This window comes from Lissotriton vulgaris, chromosome 12 (assembly GCF_964263255.1).
Source record: "Lissotriton vulgaris chromosome 12, aLisVul1.2, whole genome shotgun sequence".
NCBI classification, from domain to species: Eukaryota; Metazoa; Chordata; class Amphibia; order Caudata; family Salamandridae; genus Lissotriton; species Lissotriton vulgaris.
Genome location: NC_141700.1, coordinates 659,007,402 through 659,029,166, shown reverse-complemented (window position 1 = coordinate 659,029,166; position 21,765 = coordinate 659,007,402).

The following is a 21,765-nucleotide window of genomic DNA, read 5'->3' as shown; positions in this document are numbered from 1 at the left end:
CTTGGAATACTCAATAGGACCAGGATTGGGAGGGTTGGGAGGGAGTTGGGGATGGTTGTCGTTTAACTTTGTTTCTGCAAAAATTGAAAAAGAGACCGAGATCACATAAGGGCTGTACGGCCGGAATCACTGGTGTGCTTTGAATATTGCATGTAGAACACCTGTGGTGCCTTCATGGGCTAAGCATTCCCTGAATATGCGCTTGAGCCGACATGCTGTGTTATTCAGCCCGTCTATATTGTGTGGTGCACTGATTGCGGCCGGCCCTGTAAGCGGGTTGTAGGCACACCGCTGTGTATATGAATAATGTGCAATAAAGGTCTACCAAAAAAAAAAAAAAAAAAAAAAAAGAAGAAGAATTGTAACTCCATGGTGTTCAATGTTGTCAATAGCTTTAATTTCCAGAATTTGTTGTTTTCCCAGTTTTAAAAGTTGTCAATTGAATGTAGAACACTCTTGTGCAGTGTAGGCATTAAGAAAACTATAGACTTGTTTTCTACAAGCATATTGTACATTACTTCTGCTGCTGTTTTTTCAGATGTATACAAGTTCTTTAGTAGCTGACTTTCTAAAGCTTGTTTACCATGTTCCGTCAACATATCAATTCTTATGTCTTTAAAATATTTCCATAATCTTCATCAGTTGCTTGTTGTATATGTCGTGATTTGCCGTTGTCTTGAGATCGATGCTCTTGTCGTGGATTGGCAGCAGCGCAAGCACACAATCGCCACTAACCTTTGCTCAGGATGTCCGGCAGAAATGACTTCAGATGCTAAGTTCCCCACTCCCTACCAGCTACGGATCACACAGCGAAATGAACACTCACTGTGAGAACACGTACCCAGCCGGGAAAGGGTAAGTGGATAAAATAAAAAACGGGTAATGATGATTCTTGGGGATCCCTCAGGGTCTGGTCACACGGTGGCGTAGAATAGAGAGAGGCAGCCCACCTGGTCAGGAAGAGTAAAGCACAAAGTTATCACTGCACTCTAAGAGTCTATGAATTACACTTCCCCAATTCTCTGCACCACACTCACCAGAAACACACACTACCCAAGCTGGAAAGGAACATGCAACGGCACTCTTGCAGGACAAACAGCCTGATGATAGTCCAGGTAGGACGGAAACTGGATAAAGGATAACGTCCCTTTTTGCTGGAGTTCTGAACCGTTGCAGGCAGTGGACAAAATAATAAATACTGTACCGGCTGTTTAAATGCACGAGCCGAACATGACAATTGTCCATGAAAGATAATTGAAAACAAAACAAAGTAGCGGACTAGGAACAGAGTCTCTGTCTCTGATGCACGGTATTCCGATAGATAACACAACCGGAACTACGTCTCCCAGAATCCCTTTCTGGAGAGATGTGCACTGAATAGCAGCAATGCGCGTCTCAACTGCAGAACGCGTTCGCCACAGAGACCTCTTCGGAAATAAACAAGGTAAGGCCAAGAGTTCTGTACCGGTATCCCTAACTATCTAAGGCGCAACAGGAACACAAGAGTTCACAACGAAAGCGAGCCCGCTTCCGTTATCACAGTACTTATCGGATGTCCGCGGAATTGCAGAAAACGGGACGATTTGACGGCTACGTCTTCTAGGTGCTCTTCTGTCTTCTTGCTGAAATCCGGCGGGGAACACCATCCGCCATTCCTACAGCCTCCGGAATCGATTGACAAGCACCGTCTAGGAGGAAGGGAGGTGCTTAAATGACCTAGGTCCCATGACTCCGCTGCCTTGCCCCTTGGAATGCTGGTTAGTGTAGTTTGTCCGGCCCTTCCTGCACACATCCCCACACGTATACCACCTACGGAATTTACAAGGCAGACCTACGCCTCGCCCTCTCGGTCCCGCAATCGCTACAGAACCCCCTCTCAAGGACTGCCGACTCGGCGGTCGACCTGGTCTACCCGGATGCAGGGTGTGAAAACTTTCAACCAACTCTGGACAGTGTAGATTCCCCACAGGTTCCCATGACCGATCTTCAGGGCCATAACCTTTCCACTCCACCAGATATTGGATCCCTCCCCTCACCATCCTGGAATCAAGAATGGACTGCACCTCAAACTCCTCCTGTCCATCCACATCCAGAGGAAGGGGCGCCACCGGGAGTCTCATACTAGGTGGGCAAGGGACGAGAAGGGAAACATGGAACACAGGATGGATCTTCCAACCCTCTGGGAGCAATAGCTTGACAGCAACAGGGTTAATCACCTCCACAATACTGTAGGGGCCCACATATTTGGGCTTCAACTTTGAATTCCCCTTTATGCGGAGGTTCTTAGTGGAGAGCCACACCTTGTCTCCCACCCCATAGTTAGGCCCAACCCCCCTCTTCCTGTCAGCGAAGCGTTTCTGCGCGGACTGAGCATCGGCCAGACTATGTCTTGCATCTAGCAACACCGCCCTAAGATGTGCGTGGTGTTCGTGGATACTAGGAACTGGGGAGCGAACAGGCCACTCGAAGGGAAGGATATTTGGATGATGCCCATGGAGACAATAAAAAGGAGAACAACCCAGTGTTGAGTGCACAGCGTTGTTATAAGCAAATTCGGCCATCCATAGTAACACAGTCCAGTCCATATCATTTCGCAGAGAGAAACATCGAAGATATTGTTCCAGTGTCTGGTTCAGACGTTCCGTCTTTCCATCCGTCTGAGGGTGGTAACTGGAGGAAAGACGGGCATCAATGTTCAAGGTGGTACATAACGCCTTCCAGAATCGAGATGTGAACTGAGTACCCCTGTCGGTGATCAATACACAAGGAATACCGTGGGCCCTGACGATGTGTTGGAGAAACACCTTTGCTAGTTCCGCAGACGTGGGTAACTCCGACAGAGGTATGAAATGGCCCATCTTCGTTAAGTGATCAACAACAACCAATATCACCGTCATCCCGTCACACGGGGGCATCTCAACTATAAAATCCATGGAGAGAGTGTGCCATGGTTGGGGAGGTATGGGCAAAGGTCTGAGTAGTCCCACAGGTCGAGCATGTAGGGCCTTTCCTTGTGCGCAGATGGCACAATTTCTCACATAAGACCGAACTCCATCTCGTAGCTGGGGCCACCAGAACGAACGTTCTAGAATAGCAATGGTTTTGTACATCCCCATATGTCCTCCCAACACAGAATCATGTGACCAGGCCAAAACTTGCTGCCGTAGGGCTTCCGTGGGGATAAACAAAGCCGTTCCCTGATAGGCGAGATCATCTTTTTCTGTGCGATGTTCCGGGTCTTCTTGTATCCATTCCTGCAGGTTCATCTCTACAAGGGCTATCTTCAAGTCCTCGAGGAAGTCGCTTGACGACACAAGGGCGATGGATCCTATGTTTGCTTCTGCTTCCTGGAGAATCAAAGGTGCTTCCATTTCTTCTACCCTTCTCTGTTCTCCATCCTCCAAACGCGAAAGTGCGTCTGCCTTTCCGTTTTGGGGTCCAGGTTTGTATTTGATGATAAAATCATAGTCTGAAAAGAACAGAGACCACCGTAACTGTCTTGGAGTAAGGGCCTTGGCTGTCTTCAAGAAAAGCAAATTCCTGTGATCCGTATAGATCTCCACTGTATGCACCGCCCCAAGGAGATAATGACGCCATTCCTCACAAGCCCTTTTTATGGCTAAGAGTTCCTTATCCGTTATAGCATAGTTAACCTCGCAGGGCGTAAGTTTCTTAGAGAAGAAGGCAACAGGATGTATTTGGCCGGTAACTGGGTGTCTTTGAGACAGCACTCCTCCCACTGCGTATTGCGAAGCATCGGTCTCCAAAATGTATGGCAATTGCGGGTCAGGATGACGCAGGATAGGAGCCTGGGTGAACTGCTTCTTGAGATATTGAAAGTATGTATCAGCTTCCTTACTCCACACAAAGGGCGTATTCTTTCTCAACAAACTGGAAATCGGATGTATGATTTTGGAGAAGTCCTTTATAAACCTACGGTAATAGTTTGCAAAACCGAGAAAGCCTTAACGGTCTTTGGAGTGTTCCAGTTGATGATTGCTTCCACCTTGCTCGAATCCATTTGAAATCCCTGTGAGTTGATGACATACCCAAGAAAAGACACCTCCTGTACGTGGAACAAACATTTCTCCAGTTTAGCGTACAGCGAGTTCTGTTGTAGTCTGCCTAACACAGATTTCACATGCATGACATGGTCAGAGAGGGTGGTGGAATACACCAATATATCATCGATGTACACGATGCAGTATGTTTCCAGACACCCACGTAAAACTTCATCCATAAAAAACTGAAATGCGGCGGGGGCATTGCATAGCCCAAAAGGCATCACCCTGTATTCGAACAAACCCAGCTTTGTTCGAAACGCTGTTTTCCACTCATCCCCATGTTTGACACGCACCAGATGATAGGCTCCACGGAGATCAAGTTTAGTGAAATATCTGGCGCCTTTGAGTTGGTCCATTAGCACGGGTATCAAAGGGAGAGGGTATCGATTTTTAATGGTCACACGGTTTATCGCTCTGTAATCGATACAGGGTCTTAATTCATCACAATCCTTCTTAGGAATGAAAAACATAGGGGACGAAGCAGGAGACGTTGAGTGTCTGATAAATCCCGACGCGAGGTTCTCTTCAATGTACGTCTTCAGATATTCTGTTTCTTTTTCGGTCATGGCATAGACCCGACTGCATGGAATGTCGGCTCCTGGTATAAGGTCGATTCTACAGTCATACACTCTGTGCGGCGGCAAGTGGGTAGCCTGTTGTTTGTCAAACACAGGAAGGAATGACTGATATTCCACGGGGAGTACGGTAGCACAACAATATCGATCTTGAGGACATGCAGTCGCCAAACAGACAGAGGATGATATTTCAGGAATGCAGGTGATCGAAGAAGCCTGAGTACAATGTTCCTGACAATAATCGGATGACAGTGTAATGGTGCGTGCAGCCCAACTGACCTTCGGATCGTGGAGAGTTAACCAGGGCATTCCCAAGATGAGACGGAATTGGGGTGCATCAATAAGGTCGAACTGGATGTGTTCCTGATGATTAAGACCGGTCTGCATCAGCATAGGATAAGTGTGGTAAGCCACTGGACCAGATGACAAAATGGTTCCATCCACAGCTTTCACCAACTCAGGTTTTTCTTTTTTCTCGCAGGCGATACCGATCTTCAAAGCGAATTCCTGATCAATGTAGTTTCCGGTTGCTCCCGAGTCGACTAGAGCGTCTATATTCAATGACTTCTGAGGCGTGACCCATAGGGTGATCTGGAGATTCATGTGCGCCACAGCAGGATGCAAAGTGTTAGCGAGAGAAGGGGAGATCATTAGCGGCAAACAACCCAAGGCAGAGACCTCCTCCTGTTTTGGGTTCTTCAGTTTTCCGTCGGCTTCTCAGATTGTACTAGAGCTTGTGCCCTTGGAACGAGGGTTCTTTCTGGGACTGCATTCCTGGCTCTACAATCCTTAATAATGTGTCCTCCTTTCCCACAATATAAACATTGCTTTAGACGACGTCTTTTGTCTTTCTCCTCCTGTGTCAGGGGTCCACGTATTCCACCAATTTGCATGGGTTCAGGGCCTTCAGCTGGTTTGGCACGTTCTTCCATAGGTCCTCTAAAGCGAGGGTAGAATGGACTGTTGTCCCCTCTCGATCTATCCCCCCTTCTCTCAAGGAGCCTGTGGTCCAACTGGACTGTTAGATCTATGAAGTCTTCGCAAGTATCGGGTAGCTGTACCACTTGCGCCAGTACATCCTTTAGTTCTCCTCGCAGGCCTTGATAAAATAATGAAATACGCTTAGCAGGAGGCCAGTCAGTCTCAACCACCAGCCTATTGAATAAGGTGATGTATGATAATAAGTCCTGAGACCCTTGACGTATGGTGAGCAATTCCCTATCCAGGGTCAGCATGTGGGATTTCCGATCAAAAAGCTTACGTAACTCAACACAAAAAGCAGAAAAATCGTGCAACACTGGGTCGTTCTTCTCCAACAATGGGATGGTCCAACTGGCAGCATTACCTCCATATAGGACATCATAAATGCTGTCTTAGCAAGGTCGTTCTGAAATACCCCAGGTTTACATAGAAAATGTAGTCTGCACTGGTTCAGAAATGTTTCAAACTTTCGGGGGTCCCCGTAAAAGCGTTCGGGCGAGGCTAAGGGAACGCCTACTGTCTGCACTACATGAACGGTAGGAGCTGGATCAGTCGAGGAGGTAGTAGAAGTGGCAACTTGAGGAGGAACAAAAAACCCACCCCCTTCTGCTCCTAACGGTGTTTTGGGTCCAGGAGGAGGTAACGTGGCGGGTTTGAGATAAGGACTCCCTCCTGTCCCTTTCCGGGAAAGACCTGCAACTTCTCTCCTTAACGTGCCTACTTCTTTATACAGTGTCTGGTTTTCTGCTCTAGAAGTAGCTACCTCCTGCTGTAAGGAAGCTAGGCCTTCCAAGACGGAAGCCAACACTGTTTCTACATTCAACGTTTGGGCCGGCGTGTAAACTTGAATGTCAATCTGTCGTGGATTGGCAGCAGCGCAAGCACACAATCGCCACTAACCTTTGCTCAGGATGTCCGGCAGAAACGACTTCAGATGCTAAGTTCCCCACTCCCTACCAGCTACGGATCACACAGCGAAATGAACACTCACTGTGAGAACACGTACCCAGCCGGGAAAGGGTAAGTGGATAAAATAAAAAACGGGTAATGATGATTCTTGGGGATCCCTCAGGGTCTGGTCACACGGTGGCGTAGAATAGAGAGAGGCAGCCCACCTGGTCAGGAAGAGTAAAGCACAAAGTTATCACTGCACTCTAAGAGTCTATGAATTACACTTCCCCAATTCTCTGCACCACACTCACCAGAAACACACACTACCCAAGCTGGAAAGGAACATGCAACGGCACTCTTGCAGGACAAACAGCCTGATGATAGCCCAGGTAGGACGGAAACTGGATAAAGGATAACGTCCCTTTTTGCTGGAGTTCTGAACCGTTGCAGGCAGTGGACAAAATAATAAATACTGTACCGGCTGTTTAAATGCACGAGCCGAACATGACAATTGTCCATGAAAGATAATTGAAAACAAAACAAAGTAGCGGACTAGGAACAGAGTCTCTGTCTCTGATGCACGGTATTCCGATAGATAACACAACCGGAACTACGTCTCCCAGAATCCCTTTCTGGAGAGATGTGCACTGAATAGCAGCAATGCGCGTCTCAACTGCAGAACGCGTTCGCCACAGAGACCTCTTCGGAAATAAACAAGGTAAGGCCAAGAGTTCTGTACCGGTATCCCTAACTATCTAAGGCGCAACAGGAACACAAGAGTTCACAACGAAAGCGAGCCCGCTTCCGTTATCACAGTACTTATCGGATGTCCGCGGAATTGCAGAAAACGGGACGATTTGACGGCTACGTCTTCTAGGTGCTCTTCTGTCTTCTTGCTGAAATCCGGCGGGGAACACCATCCGCCATTCCTACAGCCTCCGGAATCGATTGACAAGCACCGTCTAGGAGGAAGGGAGGTGCTTAAATGACCTAGGTCCCATGACTCCGCTGCCTTGCCCCTTGGAATGCTGGTTAGTGTATTTTGTCCGGCCCTTCCTGCACACATCCCCACACGTATACCACCTACGGAATTTACAAGGCAGACCTGCGCCTCGCCCTCTCGGTCCCGCAATCGCTACAGCTCTGCCCGAAAGTATTATTAAAGACTTTGAGGAACTTGGCACAATAATTAAGAATTCCCTTACTATTAGTAAAGGCATAACTAAACGGGAGACTTTGGGTTGGTTCGATCATGAGTGCACACTGGCGCTAAAAACCCTCAAGAAGGCCCTATCTAATCTCCCCAGAGACAGGGAAGTGGTTAAACATCTGAGGGCTAATTATACTACCGAATTGAAACGCAGGAAAAAAGAACTAAGAGAGCAAGCATGGGATGACCTGACTAAGGCTGCAGCCCTCCGAGATAGTACACTGTTCTGGTGTACTATCAACAGCCCATTCCTTCAGAAGGATGAATTTCCAGTCCTTACTGCTCAAGTAAACGAAGATAGTTGGGTTTCACATTTTACGGGGATCTTTGACCCAAATAGAGAGACCCAAGTTAATACCTTTAATAACCCAACTTCATTACACCGGTCACTGGGAATCACCCTTCATGAAGTCGACATGGCAATTAATAACAGTAAAGGGGGGAAGGCACCAGGACCAGACGGGGTACCGATTGATCTGTACAAACACGATCTGGCCCTGTGGGGCCTGCTACTGACCCAAGTATTTAATGCCGCTGTCGACGATTGCACCCCGTCAACTTGGAGTGAATCCATAATTATACCGATCTACAAGAAGGGAGATAGAGGAGAGGCCAAGAACTACCGCCCTATCTCCCTTCTGGATTCTTCCTTAAAATCATGAGTAGGGTGCTATTATTACGTTTGGAGGAATGGGCTGAAGATAATAACATCCTTGCAGCATCCCAATATGGGTTTAGAAAGGGTCTCGGCACAAATGAGCAGTGCATTAATCTTAATCTCTTAGTAGGAAAATACACCAAGGCAAAACCTGGCTCCCTGTTCCTATGTTTTGCGGATCTTTCCAGTGCCTTTGATCTGGTCGACCACACTTTGTTGTGGTCAACCTTACTGGACCTGGGCGCCCCTCCTGCCATAATCCACTTCCTGGCAAGACTTTATTCCAATCTTTCGGCTCAGATCCGGTATGGACCAGAGGGGGAATGCACTGGTAAGATCAAAGTTAAATCCGGTATCAGACAGGGCTGCGTCCTAGCCCCATTGCTCTTCTCTCTCTTTATTAATTCAATTGAGCAGGAATTAAAAAATGTACAAGCTGATGCCCCACAAGCAGGTGGCCAACCGATTCCGGTGCTGCTCTACGCGGATGACACCGTGCTACTATCCAGAACCCCAATAGGCCTCCAGAAGCTCATGAACTGTTTTTACGATTTCATTCAGGGGAAGAAACTCAAAATTAACAACTCAAAAACATTTATAATGGCTTGTGGTAAGAAGATAAACCATCTCAAACCTTTTTATTTTAATGATGATAACATCAAGGTTGTGGAAAACTTTTGCTACCTCGGCATCCCCTTCAATAACGGAGGGTCTTGGACCCCAGAGCAAAACAATGTAAAAGCGAGGATGGGGAAGGCCTCTTTAAGTGTTTTCCGCTTTGCAACAAAACTGGGAAGCCAACGTATTCTGGACATGTTGAATATTTATAGACATAGATGTGCTCCAATAGCACTATACGGCTCAGGGGTATGGGGATACTGGACTTCAAGGGACTTGCAAACGCAGGAAAACTTATTTTTAAAACGTTTACTCTGCCTTCCACACTCGGCCTCTACCGATCTAACCCACAAAGAACTGGGAATGGACTATTTAACCGATCTAATTGGTGTAAGACCACTATTGGTATGGAGATCAATTTGGGCAAAGGAAGAAACCAGCTTTACCAAGGAAATAATTAAAGACTGTATGCACCTAGACAAAGTTTCTAAAATTCCCTGGTTAAAGTATGTGATCTCAATCTTTGATGAACTTTTTGACTTGGATGTATGCAAAGACCCTATAAGTGCAACTACTTTATCTAAACAGGAGGTTAAAGGTGAATTTATAAGGGTAAAACTTAACAAACGTAAAGAAGAAACTAGAGATTACTCAACCCACGCCTTTTATCTCTCTAATAAAGATGAAGGACTCGGTCTTCCTATGTATCTAAAAGTTATTAGTAGACGGTCCCACCAATTTGTGCTCTCAAGACTCAGACTTGGTATAGTGCATAATTTGGTGGCATTTCCTACGATGAAACATCACACTGCCACCCCTTGCCCTTGTGATGGATCTACTAGGCAAAGTACACTGCATTTTTTGTTAATCTGTCCCCTATACAAACCCCTGCGTATTTTTTACCTTAAACCATTGTTTAAGAAGTATTCAGCGCTCAATACCGGACATGCTATGAAATTATTATTTTCACTTGCCACCCCTGATTTATGTTTTTTTACCGCAACCTTTATTTTAAAATCCATTTCTGTGAGGAAAAGTATGGTTTTTCTGTAACATGCATTCTACCACCATTGCCGCTAGTTTTTACCCTGCCTATCACTAAGGTTATGTTATGTATCATCCCTGTGTAATAATCATGAACACTCTACTTTTTCGCATTTTATTTTTATCTTTTTAATTGTATACTTTTATGATGTTTTATAAACATTCGAATAAAGTTTTTGAAACGGAACGAAGCTTGTCGCATATTCTTAACAAGTTCTTTATATTCAAAGTTTAACCAAATATTTACATTCCCAATACGTCCCAAAGATTTCCTTGTGTCATCATGGAGAAGTGTTTTAAAAAAAGGTTGTCCTTTAACGGGAGTAAGTTGTAGTAAGTCTCCAAATACAATTAAATATTTCCTTCAAACAGAACATCGTAATCTGTTGTATCACCTAAACCAGCAGTGGCGATGCCGGAGATAGAACAACTTGCAGCAGAGTACGGGACAGTGTCGGGCTATAAGCTGAATACAGCCAAAACACAATTTCTATGTCTCAATGTTGGCTCATACACTGATCAAAGGGTGTCACAAGAGGTAACATATTTGGGAATTCGGATAAGGACCTCTGCGTCCGCTATGGTTGAGTCCAATTGGGGGAGGCTGTTGACCGGGGTGCGTAGGCAATTGGATCAATGAGAATGCTTGCACCTGTCCTTAGTAGGCAGATGCAATGTTTTAAAGATGATGATCCTACCAAAAATATTGTATTTTTTCAGATGTGTACCCTTGGAGATATATCGCGAGCTAATCTGGCACAATTACAGTCTTTGTGTATGAGAGTCATATGGGCGCGGGGTAAAGATCGGAGAGCAATGTGTTATATGGTTCTACCTAGAGCCGTAGGCGGTTGGGCGGTCCCTGACTTCACTCTTTATTACTATGCATGCATGCTACAACATATGAACATACTGCTTACTGTTTAGGGTCTTTAGATATTGCGGAGTCTCCCTCCATATATCATATGTTGTTAGGCACAGAAGTAAAAAATTGTCTGTTTGTAAACCTAGATTGGAGCTATTACAAACGTACAAGATTTAAGATACTTATAGCCGCATATAAAGTGTGGAAAGCTATCAAGAAGATCTATGTGGTAGAGAAAATCTCATGGTATACCCCTCTAACAGCTCATGCCTTCTTTCCGAGTGTATTTTGGGATCGGATTGTACATAACTGGCATGCTAAAGGTATTATTATGGTCGGGGATCTCTTTAAGGAAGGTGGACCTAAATCGTTTGACCAGCTCAGGGAATAACATCATCTGTCCCGGGGGGACTTCCTTAAATACTTACAAATTAGAGATTATCTTCTGAAAGCTCGGTGGAATATTTAACCTAATCCCCTTATAGAAGCAAATAGAAAGGCAGCAAGAATTGGGGACTGTATACTCTTATGCTCGATACAAAGCCTAATGATCTGGAAGAGCACTGTCATAAATGGGAGAATAGATTAGGATGTCATGGTATACATCTGGAGACTTCCATCGAACTAGCTGGGCGAATATTCATGTCCGCCAATTTATCCGCCCAACATTATAAGACTGTCATTTATCTATATTTTACACCTGATAAAATTTCTAAATGGGGTGGGGATCCAGAGGGAAAATGTTTTCGATGTGGGAACCCAGCTGCTGATGTGGTACATATTTTTTATGCATGTCCACAATAAAGTAGCTTATTGGATCAGCTAAACAAGTTTCTAATTGAAATTCCAGGCGCTCCTATACATCTATCACCTATGCAGATTTTGTTGGGGGTAGAGATGGGTATAGATGCAGATACAGTGGCCAGTAAGGTTGTATATCTGAAAGCTGTGTTAAGGTTGTGTATCGCTTCTTGTTGGCTACAAAAGGAGCCCCCATCATTTGAGGCTTGGAGGGCGAGGTTTTTGGCTATATTTAACATCGAGTATAGTCTATATGCTCTCAAAGGTCGGCGTAAACGGAAACTAGGTCAGCAAATTTGGGGCGTAGTTAAGTCTGATCTGGATATGGACATGTAACTCCTGTTATTTTAAATCATTTTTCTGTATGATGTTACAATCTGCTTCGCTAACAGTGAAACGGCTACTGTGTGTACGTAATTTTCCCCTGTACATATTCAATGTTCTGCCTTTTTTCCTTTTTTTTTTTTTGCTGTTTGTCAAGTCAAGTCAAGTCATAATTTATATAGCGCACTACATACCCAGAGGGTCTCAAGGCGCTTGAGGAAGGGGGGGAGGTTTACTTATCGAATATCCAGGTTTTAAGCTGTTTTCTGAAGGCTAGGTGGTTTTGAGTGAGGCGGAGGTGGGTGGGGAGGGAATTCCAGGTTTTGGCTGCTAAGTAGGAGAAGGATCTTCCCCCCATGGTGGCTTTGTGGATGCGCGGGACGGCGGCGAGGGCTTGGTTGGACGAACGCAGCTGGCGGGTGGGGGTGTAGAAGGAAAGGCGCGTGTTGAGGCAATCCGGTCCGAGTTCGTAGAGGGCTTTGTTTGCGTGGGTGAGGAGACGGAAAGTTATCCTTTTGTTGACGGGGAGCCAGTGCAGGTCTTTCAGGTGACCGGAGATGTGGTCTTTGCGAGGAATGTCTAGTATGAGTCTGTCTGAAGCATTTTGGATGCGTTGGAGTTTTTTCTGCAGTTTTGCGGTGGTACTGGCGTAAAGGGTGTTTCCGTAGTCCAGACGGCTAGTAATCAGAGCGTGGGTGACCGTTTTTCTTGTTTCGGTGGGGATCCAGCGAAATGTTTTTTTGAGCATGCGTAGGATGTTGAAGCATGATGATGAGACGGCGTTGACTTGTCTGGTCATCGAGAGTGAGGAGTCCAGGATGATGCCCAGGTTCCGTGCGTGGTCGGTCGGTATGGGGGCTGTTCCTAGGGCCGTTGGCCACCAAGAGTCGTCCCATGCGGAAGGGGATGTACCTAAGATGAGGACTTCCGTTTTGTCCGAGTTCAGTTTCAGACGGCTGTGCTTCATCCACTCGGCTACTTCTTTCATCCCTTCATGTAGGTTGGTTTTGGCGGTGATTGGGTCTTTGGTGAGTGAGAGGATCAGCTGAGTGTCATCAACATAGGAGATGATGTTGAGGTTGTGTTTCCGTGCGATGGTTGCGAGGGGGCTCATGTAGACGTTGAAGAGGGTGGGGCTGAGTGATGATCCTTGCGGGACGCCGCAGATGACTTCGGAGGCCTCTGACTTGAAAGGGGGGAGGCGGACTCTCTGAGTTCTTCCAGCGAGGAATGAGATGATCCAGTCCAATGCTTTTCCTTGAATTCCGATGTTTCTAAGGCGTTGTATCAGGGTGCTATGGCAGACTGTGTCGAAGCCTGCAGAGAGGTCAAGGAGGATGAGGGCGACTGTGTCTCCGTTGTCCAGTAGAGTTCGGATGTCGTCTGTTGCTGTGATGAGGGCGGTCTCGGTGCTGTGTTTGGCTCGGAAGCCAGACTGTGAGGAGTCGAGTGATTTGTTGGTTTCGAGGAAGGCGGCGAGTTGATTGTTGACGGCTTTCTCAATGACTTTGGCAGGGAATGGGAGGAGCGAGATGGGGCGGTAGTTTTTGAGTTCGGAGGGGTCAGCTGTAGGTTTCTTCAGAAGGGCGCTGAGTTCGGCGTGTTTCCAGCTTTCTGGGAATGTGGCGGAGTTGAAGGAGCAGTTGATGACGTCTCGGAGATGGGGTGCGATAACGGAGTTTGCTTTGTTGAAGATGTGATGGGGGCATGGGTCTGTCGGGGATCCTGAGTGGATGGAGTTCATCAGGTGAATGGTGTCTTCTGTGGTGATTAGGTTCCAGTCGAAAAGGTTGTTCGGAGGAGGTACAGGTTCGGAGGTGAGTGGGGTGGACTGGTTTACAGGTTGGTTGTCAAAGCTGTTATGAATGTCGGCGATTTTGTCATGGAAGAATGAGGCGAGGGAGTCGCAGAGGACTTGAGAGGGGGTGATGTCGTTTGAGCTGGCGGTGGGGTTGGTGAATTCTTTGATGATGTTGAAAAGTTCCTTGCTGTTGCGAGTGTTGTTGTCTAGTCGGTCTTTGAGTGCTGATTTCTTGGCTGTTCGGATTAGTTGGTGGTGTTTGTGGGTGGCGTTTTTGAAGGCGGTTTGGGTGATAGTGTTTGGGTCTTTTTTCCAAGTTTTTTCAAGGGAGCGACATAGCTTCTTGGATTTCTTGAGGTCATCGTTGAACCAGGGGGCGTTCTTGCTTCCTTGCTTGATTTGATGTTTTTTCAGGGGTGCTAGTTTGTCGGCGGTTTGGGTTAGCCATTGTGTGAGGTTGATAGCGGCTTGGTTAGTGTTCGATGAATAGGCAGGTGGTTTTTGAAGAAGCGATGAGGAGATCTGGTGGATGGTGATTTTGTTCCAATTTCTTCGCAAAGTTGGTTGAGGGTGGTTGTGGATCGTGGTCTTGTTGTAAGTGAAGTGGACGCAACTGTGGTCCGTCCAGTGGAGGGGTGTGGTGTGAGTGAAGGAGATGTGCTTGCTGGAAGTGAAGATAGGGTTGAGTGTGTGTCCTGCGCAATGAGTGGGGATGTTGACAAGTTGTTTGAGTCCGAGATTGGCGAGATTGTCCAGAAGGGTGGTAGTGTTTCTGTCGTTGCTCTTTTCCAGATGGAAATTGAGGTCTCCCAGTAGAATGTATTCTTCCGAGGGGAGGGCGTGTGGGGTGATGAAGTCAGTGATGATGTCGCTGAATTTTGTACGGGGTCCTGGTGGCCTGTAGAGGAGGGTGCCTCGGAGTGTGGTCTTGGGGTCGGTGTGGATCTGGAAGTGAAGGTGTTCGGCGATCGCGAGGTTGTCTTCTGAGCTAGTTGAGACGCGTATGGTGTTCTTGTGGACGATGGCGATGCCTCCTCCTGTTTGGATGGGGCGGTCCTTACGGATGATCTTGTAGCCGTCCGGGATGGCTATGGTGATGTCTGGAGCAGAAGAGGCATTCATCCAGGTTTCTGTTAGGAAGGCGATGTCCGGAGAAGAGGTGTCTAGTAGATTCCAAAGGTCGATGGCGTGTTTGTGAACCGACCGGGTGTTGAGAAGGATGCATTTAAGGTGGTTGGTGTCGGGTCTCTGTTTGGTGTTCGTGGGTTTGGTGTGGGTCTTGATGCAGGAGAATTTGCAGGGGTGGCAGGTGAAGGTTCCATGGGTGTGTCCAGGTGCTGCTTGGGCGCAGTTAGGGAGTCGGCCGGGGTTAAGTGCTAAGAGGGTGGAGGCGTCGTATGTAATGCGGGAGGGGTGGGTGATGCGGGGACCAGGGGGTTTGGCGCTGGGCGCGGTCCAGGCGCGGACGGGCGTAGACGGGCTTACCTTTGGCGCACCTTCGGCACGGCCGCAGCGCGTGGACGCTGCGCGTTGGTTCATCTGTCTTAAATGGAGAGTGGAGGGGGGCGGAGCGTGGGAGGGTCGGCAGGGAGGCGGGAGCGGGGAGGAGACACGGGCCACAAGTAAACACCACAACCAAATGGCCGAAATTGAAACCGGGGCACAGCCGGAGTGCGAGCAGAGGTAAAGTTGCACAGAAAACACAAAAACACTTTTAGGCTGTTTTAAAAATCGCCGCAATGCAAGGCCAATGATTAATAATAAATATGAAATCCTAACGATACCAGGCGCTATGTGCAATTCAGGCGCTGTATCAGGGCAGGCAGCGCTGTATCAGGGCAGGCAGGCGATGAGGTCAGCAAGGCTCAAGGCGTAGGTAGGTTAGGCAGAGAGCGAGGGAGCGACCGCTATGGAGCAGGTCCAGACGGTCACAAAGAAAGAGAGGACGGGCGAGTTTACTCTACCAGTGGGTGGGAGGGTCGGCAGGGAGGCGGGAGCGGGGAGGAGACACGGGCCACAAGTAAACACCACAACCAAATGGCCGAAATCGAAACCGGGGCACAGCCAGAGTGCGAGCAGAGGTAAAGTTGCACAGAAAACACAAAAACACTTTTAGGCTGTTTTAAAAATCGCCGCAATGCAAGGCCAATGATTAATAATAAATATGAAATCCTAACGATACCAGGCGCTATGTGCAATTCAGGCGCTGTATCAGGGCAGGCAGCGCTGTATCAGGGCAGGCAGCGCTGTATCAGGGCAGGCAGGCGATGAGGTCAGCAAGGCTCAAGGCGTATGTAGGTTAGGCAGAGAGCGAGTGAGCGACCGCTATGGAGCAGGTTCATTCACTTGCAGAGCTTATGTAGATGTGACTTCTAATCAGTGTTATGTGACTGTGGCGCATATGTCCTGGTTTCTCTGTTACTCATGTATTCTCAATAAATATATGGGAAAAAAATCTGTTTTTAAAATCTGTTGCATCCGCAAGTGTACAAACGCAAGCAATACGTTTGACACCATGCTCCCTTCATCAATGATTAAAAGTTTCAGTTTCTTCAGTACCCTTGAGACTTCATAACAAGCTTCTCCCGATAGCTTTTGATATTCCAATTTATTATCATGTTTAACAGGAAGCATAAGTAGCTGATGTAAAGTAATACCTTTAATGCTGTGTGCTGCTAATCCAATTAGAGCTGTTACGACACAAGATAAATGTAATTCTGTAGTCATGTGTAGATACCCAAGGCTGATCCAAAGGACGTCAAGAACTTCTGACCCATCTCCCTGCTCCTGTTCCTGGTGAAGGTCATCGAGAAGACCGTCAACAGACAACTGCCCCGCTACCTCGAGGAGAACAGCATTCTGGACCCGTCCCAGTCCGGGTTCCGCAGCAACCACAGCACTGAAACTACCCTCATTGCCACCACTGATGACATCAGGGCCCAGCTGGACAACGGCGAAACTGCAGCCCTCATCCTCATGGACCAATCAGCTGCATTCGAGACAGTCTGCCACCGCACCCTACGCACATGCCTCCATGACGCTGGGATCCCAGACAAGAATCTGGAATGGACCACCTCCTTCCTCTCCGGCAGAACCCAGAGCTTCCACCTCCCCCTTTCCATTCTGAATCCACCAAGATCATTTGCGGCATACCCCAGGGTTCATCCCTCAGCCCAACATTTATCAACATCTACATGGCACTGCTCGCCCACATCGCCCGACTGCACGACCTCCACATCATCTCCTACGCCGACGACACCCAGTTGATCCTCTCCCTCACCAAGGATCCCCTCATTGCCAAAACCAACCTTCACAAAGGAATGAAAGCCATTGCCTAATGGATGAAGAACAGCTGTTTGAAGCCGAACTCGGACAAGACAGAAGTCCTCACCCTCAGCTCTAGCCCCTCGGCCTGGGACGACTCCTGGTGGCCAACTGCACTGGGGGCAGCACCAATACCCACCGACCACGCTCGCAACCTGGGGTTCATCCTTGACTCAACACTCTCCATGACCAAGAAAGTCAACGCCGTCTCATCCTCCTGCTTCAACACCCTCCACATGCTCCCCAAGATCTACAGGTGGATCCCCACTGAAAAAGATGAACGGTCACCCAGGCACTCGTCAGCAGCAGGCTGGACTAAGGAAACACCCTCTATGGAGGAACCTCGCCCAAACAACTACAACGTATACAGAACGCCTCTGAACGCTTGATCCTCAACATCCCTCGCCGCACCTAACTCACAAGCCACCTTAGAGACCTGCACTGGCTTCCCATCAACAGGAGGATCACCTTCAAGCTTCTCACCCATGCACATAAGGCACTCCACAACACCGGACCAGCATCCCACCTCACCACCAAGACCTGGAACATCCTCCCCACCCTCCTACAGCAGACCCAGGACCTACTAACTTTCAGGAGACTACTCAAGACCTGGCTATTCGAGCAGTAGCAGCATCCCTCCCCTCCACCCCCAGCGCCTTGAGACCCTCACGGGAGAGTAGTGCACTATACAAATGTTCTGATTGATTGATTGATTGATTGATTGATTGATTGATAACTGGTCAAAACTTTAATTAAGAACCTTTTTCCTGTTCCAGCTTGACCACTAATGTACAATAGAATAAGTTTAAATGATGGACATTGGCATTTCTTTTTTTCATGGAGCAAACCATGTTGTACCTGTTGTTTGAGTTATATTTAGTTGTTACTCTAACTTTTCAAACTGAATAATATCCTGATGGGCTTTCTGCATTGCAGTTTCTGCCTCATTCGTGGCTATTGTTGCTTCATTTTCAATAATTGGTTGTTCCAGTGGATCTGGAGTCAGTGGACCTGATCTTTGACTGCTTTGTGAACTATTTCAGCTGAAATAGTACCTTCTTGTTCAATCTCATCATTTAACATTCGTAAATAAGTTGGAAAATTGTGCACTGAATGCTGTGTTTAGTTGCATTAAAAGAATCTTCATAGCAGTTAAAATCTCCAAGTAATTCTCTTTCACTACGCCAAGGCTTGAACAGTTGCAGAAGTGCTAAGTAGAAATATTCTCACCTATCTGCAGTTTGACAGCTTAGTTTTCTGTTGTTAATAAGATTCCATTTGACATGTTTCAATAAACATCCATCACATCCAATTACTACATATTTGTTCTTCTTTTATATTTTCTTTAACATTCTGTTTAAACCTATAATGTTGAAGTATTTCATAAAGACAAAGGTTTTCAAGATGTAGACTCCTTCTGGGATAGTATGTATCCAGAATATTAGTTTTTACAATATCAGTACTTTCTGGCTCATACTGTGCTAAGTATTCAATTTCTTGTGAAGATTTTAATACTCTATTTTGTGTGAAGGCAAGACCTAGACTTATCCAAACGATTCCTCCTGATGAATATAACGTGGCTGAGCTCAAGCGATGCGGACATCCAAAGTATTCAATCTCTCTATGGAGAAAACATTTTCAATCTGAAACTGTTCAATTTCTTGCTAAGACTCTTTTCTTACAAAATTTCTTCCCACATTTCTTTCATCTCAGACTTTTCATATTTTGTAATATATGATGTAACATAACGAGCAACTGCAATTGAATAAGCTGCGAGATACTGAATATCCATGTTTGCATTCCACATTTTCTAAATAACTTGATTGTAGTCATTAATGTACTTTGAAGCTTTTGTTATTCCTAAGCTGTATGTATTCTTGGGCGATTTTCGAATTACTGTATCTTTTACTGCTGAGAAAAAACTATGTACTCTTCCTTTAGAAATTAAAGGGCGTGGGAATCCAAAACGAAATTTTTTATAAAAAATGTCCTTTACGTTTGTATTTTCGGCTGCATTATTTCATTGATGACTTTGAAAGCAGAACACTTGTTGTCTCAAGCGGTTTTCTCCTCCTTCCTTTGGAATGGCGCATGTAACCTACTGTTCGATGAAAGACAAAACAGTTTCATCACTATCTGTTCCAAATGTTGCTGCATTCTTAATCCATAATAGAATGTGTATATGAGGAGCACCTCTGGCTGCGTACTCTTTTCGTCAAAAGAAATCTGTTACCTCTCCGAGAGGTGGAACACTTTTATTGCAGATAAATGACTTTATAGCTTGAAACCTATGGTTAAAGTATCTGTAGACATTTACAGGATCCAAACAACAGAGTTCTACAACTGTCTTCAGTTCAATGTTTTTCACATTTGAATTTGCTGCTCAAAGGAATTCAAGTAAATCATCCCATGCATATTCAGCACAGCTAAGTGTTAGAAACCATGTAGGTGTACCTAGATTTATTGACATACATTTAAGTTCACTATGACGTCGATACCAATATTCATTGGTGCAACGTTGGCATGCCATCAAATCGATTAACAGAGATTCTAAATTTTCATCTCTTTCTTGAACTTTTGTCCATGAACTCTTTTGCAGAAGCATGTTGAAGATGAACTCCTGTTTTTAATATATGGTTTACTGCATATGAAAGTGCAGACAAATCACTTTCAAACAAAAGATGAAATATGCATGGAATGCACTGCTGAAATCTTGGATCTTCACAATACATTCTTGTTGATCGGTATTCTGAAGCTGGAATCTGTACAACTCGCTTATCAAATTGTGCACCTTCTCCAATGAGGAATAGCTGTGGAAACCAACAAGCTTCTAAACTATTTTCCCATACACTCATGGGAGATCCCCTTGCTTCTTTCATTTGAAATAATTCAATACAGTTTCCTATTTCTTTTGAATGCAGAGGATGTTTGGTATAATGTTCATAAATCTCTTCACTCAACTTGTTCACTTTTTCAATTTATTTACTTAAGATTAGTGTTTCATCTTCTAATCATATTACTGGTTTTTCAACATTTAGATTATAATAATAAATATTATTCTGCACCAGGTATAATGTAGCCTTTCTAAGTTTATTAAGATCGACAAACTCTTTCCAGATTTTTATAGTCTTTGTGGGTACACCATTTACTAGAATAACTACTGGCTCATTTTCCTCTCTCTCTACCCCAACAGTTTCAATATTTTTCTTAAAATCTAAAGGTAAGAACACAACTCTTCCTTTGAGACCTTTTTGTAAATTGGTTTGTGGCAACTTCCTTGTTTTAGGCTCCATACGAACTATGGCCTGAAATGGGTGCACAGTCAAATAAGAATAGACTCATGTACATTTAAATCTGCCAGTTCTTGAGGAATAGGTACCAACTCTAAGTTGTTATGGACATTTTGCTGCCATTTTGTTTTCTTCTAATTTGTTGTAACAGTACTTACAAAAACCTTGATCACTGGCAAACTCAAACTGACCTTCTACAAAGACCACATTCCTGCCACTTATCATTGTTTTCTTTTTTACTTTTTAAATATAAATCAACATTCCTAGTTAGACTTCTATAGTAAGTATGTCGATAGGAAATGCAAATATGGTTTGGTTTTTCAGATGAAACCGTGTTAAACTTGGTTATTTCTTATGCAAAATCCTTCATATTAATCTCTTTCTACTGTTCTTTAACACCTACGCTTATCAAACACTCAGTTTCTCTGCACTCCTCTTCAGAACCCACAAAGCATAACTGTGTATCTTCACAAACTTTCAGTCCATCTGATACAGAGCCATGCAAAAGAGTTGTATTCATCTCACTTAAACATAATGCAGGAGTTTTTACATAGTAAAGTCTCCTTACTAACTTCCGCATTTCAGAGTGGTGTACAGCTAACATTCTGAAATGATAAAAAGTACTTTGGAATACTTTCCTTGAAAGCAAGCCAGAGAATGACCCTGCAACTTGGTATATTTTCCTATTTTACTTGGATCTAGCCCTTGTAATATCTTAATCTTTTGTTTAACACTTTTTTTTAATATTGTTGTAAAATAATTTGTAATATTTCAATTGACTCCTGTTGAATACTACAAATACTGCTATAAACCCACTTATATACAGGAGCTTCTGTAAGCTTTCCTTGAACCTATTCAGATATTACTTCTTCAACATTCCTAGGAACCATTTATTTCTTTGGAATGGGACACCCATCTTTCACCTCATAACATCAAACACTAGTATCAACTGCATATACTAATGTGTTCACTTGAAAATAACTTTCTTCATTAAAGAAAGGCTCAGTACTAGAAGTGTGCTTCCATTCACCTGTAAAAGTTTTACAAAAGTTACTTCTATGAAGTAATCTTTTTCATTTGCTTTTCTCCTTCATACACACCATTGTTTTATCCAATGTTCTCATTCTCAGTAATATTAAAAATCAATAATTTTTGTCAATACAGAAGCACTATCTAATACACTTTCAATCTCTTGCTTTTTCTTATAAGCTGATGCTCTTCTTTTATATTTTTTAAATACATTTTGAATTATTCTACTTCTAAACATTCTTCTACGTATATCCTTATGCTCTTTTTCCCTCCTTGTAATATGCATAGTT